Source organism: Nycticebus coucang, chromosome 5 (assembly GCF_027406575.1).
Source record: "Nycticebus coucang isolate mNycCou1 chromosome 5, mNycCou1.pri, whole genome shotgun sequence".
Classification (NCBI taxonomy): domain Eukaryota; kingdom Metazoa; phylum Chordata; class Mammalia; order Primates; family Lorisidae; genus Nycticebus; species Nycticebus coucang.
Genome location: NC_069784.1, coordinates 16271738 through 16281824, shown reverse-complemented (window position 1 = coordinate 16281824; position 10087 = coordinate 16271738). Strand labels below are relative to the sequence as shown.

General features: G+C 40.3%; 1 non-coding gene across 1 annotated transcript; it reads right to left on the bottom strand.

Moving 5' to 3' along the window:
- Positions 1-322: 322 nt before the first annotated feature.
- Positions 323-462, bottom strand: LOC128586851 (U4 spliceosomal RNA). The gene has a single exon (XR_008380314.1). It is a non-coding gene; the product is annotated as a U4 spliceosomal RNA (small nuclear RNA).
- Between the last annotated feature and the right edge of the window lie 9625 nt (positions 463-10087).

The following is a 10087-nucleotide window of genomic DNA, read 5'->3' as shown; positions in this document are numbered from 1 at the left end:
TTTGGAGGCCAGAAAACCCAAGTTCTGATGAAATTTGGGTTCCATTAAAACTTGGTCTAACCACCCTAGAATCTTTTTTGTCTTTGAGAGTCAATATAGAAATTACATGTCTCTTCCTTCCTTCCCAGTAGAAAAGGGTTGGACGCTCTATGCTTAGCACAGGGCTCTCCAAACTCAGGTGTGTACTGGCATGTTTGTGAGAAGCAGGTGTGCAAAGCAGCCCTGCCCTGCTGCCCTCCAGGGATGGTGTGGTTTGACTTTTGCACATGAAAATGATTTATTTAAATACATATATTTTTATTTAATTTTTTAAAAAATTCAGTCTCCATAGACACCATCAAAAATTGCCAATGCTGACTATATTTGCAAGGCGTCATAGCGGGGTAGTGGGAAAAGTTCAATTAGCAATGATCACGCCTTGTATAAACCTCACTGGCTACAAAATTGCCATTGCGCAAAGCTAAATACTTATTTTTAAAATCACAATTTTAAAAGTAAATTAAAACGTTGGACATTTTGAAAATAAATGGAGGAAACAAACAAGAGCCATGTGTAAGCCTGTCTTTCCCTAGGGATTAACTATTTCTAACAAATTCCTTTTGAGGTTGTACTTCACCAGCCAGGATGATTAGCAACAGGACCAGACTGTGGAGAACCTGATTTGCTCATCTGTTATGAATTTGCCAGAAAACCCAGTTGGTTTCCAAACTTGTAGGAAACGCATTACTCCAGGGATTCTCTGACTTAAACATCTTACCAACATGCAAAATAGCAAAACAACTTCAGGAATTGGCGATGGTGCACTAACTTTTAATTTTGCTAGGTAAGTTCATTAAGAAAAGAAGCTGTTACCTACTTCTGAGTAGAGTAGCTGGCACTACTCTTTTGGCAAAAGAAAGACACATTGACAACAAAAAGGACATGATCTCAGAACAAAGAACTATCTCAAAAAAACAATTGTCACCTTATGTTTTGCCATATTTTCCTTAACTTTTCATTTTTTCCCCAGTGAAAATGTTGTTACTAACTTGCACTTTGCCCATATGCCTGACTTAGTTACTAGGCCTCATGACTGTAATTGAATCTTTGTAAATTGATGGAGACTAGTTTTATAATATTTAAGGGCTAGGATGCTGAATATCAAGGAACAATGCCCAGTACCTAGAAGTGACAAATGTTGGATATTTGGCTGAGTTTGTCCCAATCATAGAATCCTGTGCTAATCCTGCACCCAAGCTTCCTAATTTAGACAAGTATACTATCATTTATTAAACTTTAGGTTCTTTTTTTGTTTCTGTTAGGTTTGGATTTATATACTTTTCTAGAAAATTGAAGTTCTTTTTACGTGCATTTTTATCAGTTGAAGGCATTCTGCTAGTGACCACCCAAACAGGCTCATGCCTATAATCCAGCACTCTGGGAGGCTGAGGCTGGAGGCTCCCTTGGGCTCAGGAGTTCAGGACCAGCTAAGCAATAGCAAGACCCTGTCTCTATTAAAAATAGAAAGAAATTAGCCAAGCATTGTGGTGAGTGCCTATAGTCCCAGCTACTTGGGAGGCTGAAGCAGGAGGATCACTTGAGCCCAAGAGTTTGACGTTGCTGTAAGCGAGGCGGACACCATGGCACTATAGCCTGGGCAACATAATGGGACTCTGTCTCAACAAACAAACAAAAAAGAAAAAACAAAGAATTAAGCATTTTGATATCATATGGCCTTTTCCAAATCATAACCTTAGAATTTTAAGAAAACAATGTTTTGAAGGTAGATTGTACCAGACAACAACGTAAAGTGAGGGGGAGGGGACAGTTAAGAATTAAGGTTATGGTGGGGGGGGGAAGCAGAGAGAGGGACAGGGGGAGGGGGTGGAGCCTTGGTGTGTGTCACACTTTATGGGGGCGGGACATGATTGCAAGAGGGACTTTGCCTAGCAGTTGCAATCAGTGTAACCTGGCTTATTGTACCCTCAATGAATCCCCAACAATAAAAAAAAAAAAAAAGAATGAGTTGACATGAAAAGGTACTACATACAAATAAAAATTTTTAAATCCTTTTCTAGAATTAAAGCAAATACTGTGACCTCAAGTCAAATTCCCTTTTCTTGAAAGCAATCGTGAAGGCATGGAATCCTCTAGATGTTGAGAGCAGTTTGTAGAGAGCTCCCCTGATCAGTCAATGCCCACAATGCATATCTCAACCAGCTGAAAGTGTCTCTCCCCCAGACCTGGTGGAATAATTCCAAGGCACTTCCATGGAGATGAGGGCAGCAGAGAGTTTTTCTTTCTTTCTTTGTTTCTCTCTTTCTTTCTTTCTTTTTTTTTTTTTTTTTCTGGGCACAGGCTCTACTGCATTACAGAATAGAAAAGGAAACTTAATTATGACTTTCTTTCCAAACTCAAAATCATTTGGTATTTAAAGCATTTCAACCAGGAAAAAAACAGTCCTCAGCGGTTTTACCTTGTCTAGAAATGGAAAGATTCAACTAAAGACCTGGATGTCTGTAAAGAGATATTTTGCAGCCTCAGATGTCTTTTTCTTTTTTTTTTTTTTAAGACAGAGTCTCACTATATCGCCCTTGGTAGAATGCCGTGGCATCACAGCTCACAGCAACCTCAAACTCTTGGACTTACATGATTCTCTTGCCTCAGCCTCCTGAGTAGCTGGGACTACAGGCGCCGACCACAATGCCCAGCTATTTTTTTGTTGTTGCAGTTTGGCAGGGGCTGGTTTGAACCCACCACCCTCGGCATAAGGGGCCAGCGTCCTCCTCACTGAGCCACAGGCGCCGCCCCACCTCAGATGTCCTGAACTACAATTTTCAAAGTCTTCCATCAGAACGGACTTGACAGAAGACTCACACAACATTGGCACTTTCCCAGGCTTCATCCCGTGACTTGGTTCCCTTATTCTTTGGTCAAGACTCTCAAACTCGTGGCTGCAGCTGAGTTAGATCCACGCAGCTGCTGAACTGGCACCTCCAGTCCTGACTTCTCTCCAGTGCTGAATATCTTCCATCCAACAAGTTCCTTAAATTCAACATATCCCAAATCAAACTAACCCAATTCTGTCCTCCACTGGCAGCTTCCTTCACCCTCTGTATTTCTTTATTTTATTTAGTGACACTGTCACTTACCAAAGTGGTCAAACCGAAAACCTTGGCGTCATCCCAAGCTCCAGGCTTTTCCTCCACCCTACTGCCGCCTAATGGTCACTAAGGTCTGTCCTGTCCTACCCTAACATGTCTCATCCTTCATTCCTTTACCCCATCCCATTGTCACAGCCCCCTTTAAGGCTCTCATGTCTTCTTACCTGGACTATGGCTACTGCTTTCTTTCTTTTTCTATCTTTAAAAATTTTGTTTATAACTGACGCCTAATAAGCAAGTATGTTTATGGGGTATAATGTGATACTTCAATGCATCTATACATTACATAATGATCAGATCAGGGTAGTTAGTGTGTCCATCACTTCAAAACTTGCTCATATCTTTGTGGTGATAAACTTTCAAGATCCTCTTTTCTCACCATCTTGAAATAGACAACGTTTTAGCTATGGTCTCCCTACGATGTAGTAGAATGCCAGGACTTTTTTCCATCTGACTGTGACTTTGTACTTGTTGGCTGGCTTGTCCTTATTTTCTCTTCCATCGCCCTTTCTAAGCCCCTGGGAACCACTGTGCCACTCCTTCCTTCTATGAGATCAACTTTTTAAAGCTGGGCTTTCCAAAATGAGCCTGCCTAACTTCAGAGTCCTTCAAGCGATAATTTTAATTGTTCTCCGTTGCATCTCACTTCAGTGTTTTGGTAGATGGCATTTAATGAGGGTTCAGTTTTAAGTGAAGAGAGGACACTGGTTCACCATCTTACTTGATCTGTGATATCTTGAATTGTTTCTCCACTTACAATAAAATAGAGAACTATTTCATCAGATCGTATTACAATTATGAATTTTCTTTAACAATTCCCCAGAGACCTATCCATTAAAATTCATGTGATCCCACAAGCATAAGGTAGATCTTATTCCACAAGTGAATCCTAATTCTCAAGAAATACATCTGCCTTTGATGAAGAAAGCAAGCTTTAACTAGGATCACCCAGGCAGTAAAGCTGGACTGTATAGAGCTTTTGCTATTTGGTGTTCATCCCAAAACAACAAATGGTATTTTTCTTTCATTGGGAAGGATAACAAGGGGACTAAAAGCAGCTGAGATAGGACTGGATAACTTAACTATTTTCAAATATTGAAATAAGACACTTCAAAACTGGTTTGAAACAAAAAATAATATGGCATAACATTGAAATATTTTTATTCCCTAGAAAAGGCAAATCATAAATTTTTTTTTAAAAATGTCTAAAGGTTTGATCTTACATATAGTTAAGCCCTGTGATTTTCAAAGAGTGAAAATCTCATTCAAAATAAGAGATTACAGATGCAAAGTTTTAAAAAATAAAACACCCCCCACACAGACATACAGAGAAACATTTGCAGATTTTGAGGAATTTCTATAAATTTTGTGAGAACATTTTAAGTCCTATTATTTTCTTCAATATTTTATTGATGTAGGATTCAAAAAGGGAAAGGTATAAAAAGCCAGGAGAGTGGCAGCAGCAGCAGCCTGTCCGTGACATCCTGAGTCCTGACACAGCAGCAGCAGCCTGTCGGTGACATCCTGAGCCCTGACACAGCAGCAGCGGCCTGTCGGTGACATCCTGAGCCCTGACACAGCAGCAGTGGCCTGACCACCTCCCCCTGCAGCCTCCATAGTGAGGAGGAGGCATCATATGTGTCATGTTAAACATAATTTTTCTGTATATAATTACATTTAATACTTCTTTTTAAAACAATAAAGACATGGTAGGGAAGATTAGGATCCAAATTTTCTACTTGAACATTTTTTCTTCCTTCTTACAGAGACCCCAGTGCTAATTGAGCATGAGAAAAATGGTGTCATACTGACAGCCCCTGGTCATTACATTGAACTTTTTTATGACAGAAAATCGTGCAAGATATTCCACCGTTATGAACAGTTATTGCCTTTATGGTTATCTGCTTATTAAAATGCATAATCATTTTTCCTTCTGCATGTCTTTTATTGTTGTTGTTTAAAAGCACAGTTGCTAGACTGTGGAAGATCTAGAATGTCAGACTGAGAAGTATGCATTTTATTTATTTATTTATTTATTTATTTATTAATTTAAGACAGAGTCTCACTCTGGGGCTCTGGGTGGAGTGCTATGGCGTCACAGCTCACAGCAACCTCAAACTCTTGGGCTCAAGTGATCCTCTTGCCTTAGCCTCCCAAGTAGACATAACTACAGGTGCCTGCCACCACGCCCAGCTAGTGGGTTTTTTTTTTTCTATTTTTAATAGAGACAGGGTCTCACTCTTGCTCAAACTGGTCTCAAACTCCTGAGCTCAAGCAATCCACCCATCTCAGCCTCCCAGAGTGCTGGGATGACAGGAGTGAGCCACCGTGCCCAGCCTGTGACTGTCGGCAGCTAGCGATCTTTCCACCATGAAGGGGAAAGCCGAGTGTGCACTTTATTTTGAATGTAATGGGTTACATGTGTAGAACAGGGTTTGGGCAGATTATTCTGGCGTAGGATGTAGAGGTAGAGGAGAAAGGCAGACCAGTAACAACTACCTCAACTATCCAGTAACTAGAGACTTACAGTTGGGGTTGGGATGATGGTATAACCCTAAAAGTCAGCTGTGTCAGTAAATATTTGTTAACTGCAGGGAAGGGGCAGGAGAGAGAGGGCAGGGTGAGAGGCCGCCCAAAGAAAGTGTGAGATTGCACTTGGGGTATGAAGGAAGACGTGTCAGAAAGTGGCCCAAAGTTTCTAACCAGCAAAAATGCTAAAGTAGAGAATCTGGAGGAAGAAATGAACTTTGGGGATACATTTTTGTCATTGTGAAGTATAATTCTTAAGGCAGAGGATGGTCTGTGGGCTTGGTTATAACTTTAAAGTGCTTAGACTTCCGATTGTGCCCTTGCCCTGGTGCCTGCTCCTGCTAGGAAGGCTCTAGAGATTCCAGGAAGCCTGAGACTGCTGGTAGCTGGCCATCTTTCTACCAGGGAGGCGAAAGTCTGCCTGAGAATGGAACCAATTCAGTGAAAAGCAGAACCAAGCAATGGGGAACGAGACTTTGAGAACCAGTGATGTTATTAGATCTCTGGGTCCCCAGGATCTGCCCATGAACTTTTGGTTCCTTAAAATGAATAACTTCCTCTTTTCCACTCAAGCCTATTCCCATTTTCTGTCATTTTTATCCTGTGTCATGACTCTTTTGGAATCTTGATTTTCAGTTCAGTAAAATGTGATACTGTTACATGTGGGGTTAACAGTGACAAGATGGGAGTGAGTAAGAATGGAAAGGAGGCGGCGCCTGTGGCTCAGCGGAGTAGGGCGCCGGCCCCATATGCCGGAGGTGGCAGGTTCAAACCCAGCCCCGGCCAAAAACTGCAAAAAATAAATACATAAATAAAAAGAATGGAAAGGAACAGAAGCTAGTGAGTTTTGGGAAAATAGGACATGAGTGAATTGAGGCAGTAACGGAAATACTATGAATGCCACTCGTGATTGATCACTTCTCAGCCATATGCCTCAGGTCAAGTACTCTCGTGGCCAGAGATGAACTTCCAAAGTTTTCGCAAAATATGTATTAATATGTATAGATGCTTTTCGGAAGAAAGAGTTCATAACTTTTTAGATTCTCAAAAGGGACTTTGAGCTCCCCAAGTGATTAGGCAACATTGCCATAGTAAATGGGGAATGAGTTTGAAAAGATAGTGAAATTATCAGAACACTGTACTGTAGAAAGATTCTGAAAGCGCTAATTACAGCAGCGTCGCAACTTTATGCTACAAACCACCCTCATCACCATCACCCAGGGCTCTTGTTTCAAATTCATATTCCTGGGTTTCATCAAGACCCAGGGAAGAAGAATCCCTGGGGTTAGGGCCTAGAACTCTGCATTTTAAGATTTGCAGGTGATTCTTACCAAGACTAAAGTTTGAAAACCATAGATTTGTCAGATGGATTAGAGGAGAAAGAGACTAGAGTCCAGGAAACTAGAAGATGATTTTAACAGTGAAACAATGAGAACAGATCAGTGGGATTCGCCTAATTTGAAAGTGATTTTTATGTAACTGCTGATACCTAGGCTACTCACAGGTTTCAAGGCAATTTAATTGGAAGTACATATATAATTAAAGAATTTTTAGAAAACACAGTTGTGTCAAACTCCTCAAATTACAAGCTCCAGAGTGAACACCATGTGCCTTTGGATGAGTTTTTCATTCGAAGAAACAAGGCAAGTCAGAATATTTTGTGGTGCTCATAAGCTAAAAGGGAAACAAAAATTGTTAAAGGTACTTCATTAACACAGAGTTATAGTTCTTTAAATCTTGCTCCGATGATATGGGGTCCAAAAGGAAAAAAGAGTAAATAGTAAAAAAAAAAAAAATCTCCTTCATCCCACTTTCTCCCAGGCCCTACTTTCCTCTTCAGAGGTCAACACTGTTCCTAGCATCTTGGGCATTCTTCCAGAAAGTGTGTGCATGGATGTACACATGCTCTGTGCATACACCCATGTACAGGAATTCCTCATTTGGGTCCTATGCAGAAAAGAGTTACATTAACAGGGCTAAGACGGCGCCATCCTTAGAAAGGCCTGTTTCCCAGGTTGGCCATTAGGTGGTGTCTGAGAATTTGAGAGGATTTCTTCCCACTTCCTCAGTCTCTAAGGAGTTTCCATGGTAGACAACACTTCACACATGTCACAATGCAATGATGGTGCCCTGTGTGATTCAGAGGGCGTATACTTTTAGAAGTTTGTCTTTGGTTTCCTCCAGACCTTGCTGGGTACATTGTTTCCCTTTTCTGATTTTGCTTTATATCTTTCTGCTGAAATAAATCTTAGCTGTGAGTACAACTGAGTCCCGTGAATTCTTCTAGGGCAACACTGAACCTGGGGGTGATCTCAGGGACTCCCAGCACAGGAAGATAGGTGTTTTCTTCTGTATTACAGAACACAGTCGGATTCTATGGGAATCAGAAAGCTCTTTTCCTTGAAATAAAGGCAACCAGATTCCGTGAAACCATTCATAGCAAGAATGTTGCCAAATGCAGGTTCACCTGCTCGGCACCCAAGACCCAAGGAAAGTGCTGTTGAAGGAAAAGTGGTTTATTCAAGTGCTAGAAGCCTAAGGAGATGGTAGACTATTACAGACTACCTCATCTTTCTCTGTTTACTGAACATCTTATAAAAGGAAGTTGTGAAGGGGCTGGTAGCAACAAGCAAGTTTTGTGCAAGTCATTATGACTTGCTCCATGGTTATCAGCAAACAATAAGTTGTCTGGTGGATCTTGTCATCAGCAGTCTGCAGTAGGCCTATTCCAGACTCTTGAGTCTGTTTTTTCCTCAAGGTCATTTTCTCATTTTCTAATGTTGTGCCCAGCAGTTGTATAAGCAAGCAGCAAATTATTTTTAAACTGTTAAGACAGAACAAGTCAAAAGCATACCTGAAGCAAAATGGCTTCCCCTTAGCCAGTCTAGCCTTATAGTCTGAACGGCCCTCGGGGTGCACTTACAGGAACAGCCATTCCTCAGTACCTGCAAGGGGGTGGGGGGAGGTTGGTTCCAGGATTCCTGAAGATACTGAAATCCATGAATGTTCAAGTCCCTTATATAAGATGGCATACTATTTACATATAATCTATACACATCCTTCTATATGCTTTAAATCTTTTCTAGATTGCTTTCAATACATAATCCAATGTAAATGCTACATAGATAATTGTTACACTGTATTTTTCATTTATAAAATTCATTGTCATATTTTTATTATTTTTGAACATTTTTGATCTGAGGTTGGTTGAATCCGCAGATGTGGAACCTGTGGTTATAGAGGCCCAACTGTGCTGCTTCATTGAGTTTATCAATCAGTCTCAGTTCTACACCACCATTCTTCTGTACCTCATCAATAAAAAAATTTTGTGGGGCAAGTCAAAAGTAAACAGGGCTTTCTTGTCCACAGTTTCGCCAGAGACACCGTGTTTTCTTAGATAGCAATCATTGTACACAATGATGTCATGATTATATAATTCCTGTTTGGCACCTAGCCATTATTGTTCCCCTGGACATAAAAATGTACAGGGCTTCCCATGCTTGCTTCCTGGCCGCGGCAAGCTGAATAAAGGGATGTCAGTCCTGTCCCTAAATTCTTCTTTAGCTAGTCCAGATTGGATCATTTGCAAAATAATGGTTTTCTGAACTTTCACCATGACTGTTCACTTCAAAGTGAAATGGCTACCCATAAGTGTCATTATAAATTCTCCGACATGACCCAGTCTTTTACTAGATACTCTCTGACACTGAGCAGTTGTCATGGATAACTGGGGAGGAGGATTCATTTTCTCTTTCCTGTTGTGTCCCCTTTACTCTTTTGTTATTTATTTCCTTGTTTTGGTGAAACATGTTCTCTAGCATCCTGAGAAGGAATTTTTGATAAGTAAATACTTTGAAGTTTTATATGTCTGCAAAATCCTCATTCTACTTTTCCACTTGATTGGTATTTTGGAAGAATATTAAATGGAAATCACATACCTTTCAGAAATGCAAAGAAATTGTTTATCTTTGAGCTTTAGGTGTTACTTTTAGGAATCTGGTGACATTCTGATAACTGACCCTTTGTGACATTTTTCCCCCTGTCTGGCAGATTTTAGGACCTATTTTTTGCCTTTTCATTCTGAAAACTCACATTCTTCCATCCTAGAGCCTTGATAATTATCTTTTATCCTTTAGCACTACTGTGCTTTTCAAGCAGCCTTGTGAATTACTTAATTTTTTTTCTTGTCTAAACTACTTTTCCAATTTTCTTGTCTTTCTTTTTGTCTTTGTCTACATTCCTCAGTGTTATCTTCTGCTGATTTTTTTTTCATTTCTGCTATCTTCTTTCTTTTTCCAAGAACTTTTTATTTCCCATCCCTTTAATTGCACCCTATTGTGACTTCATATTCTGTTATCCTTCTGCAGACATTACTAGAAGTTTTTTGAGGTGTTCATATTCTTGGTTCTGTTGTT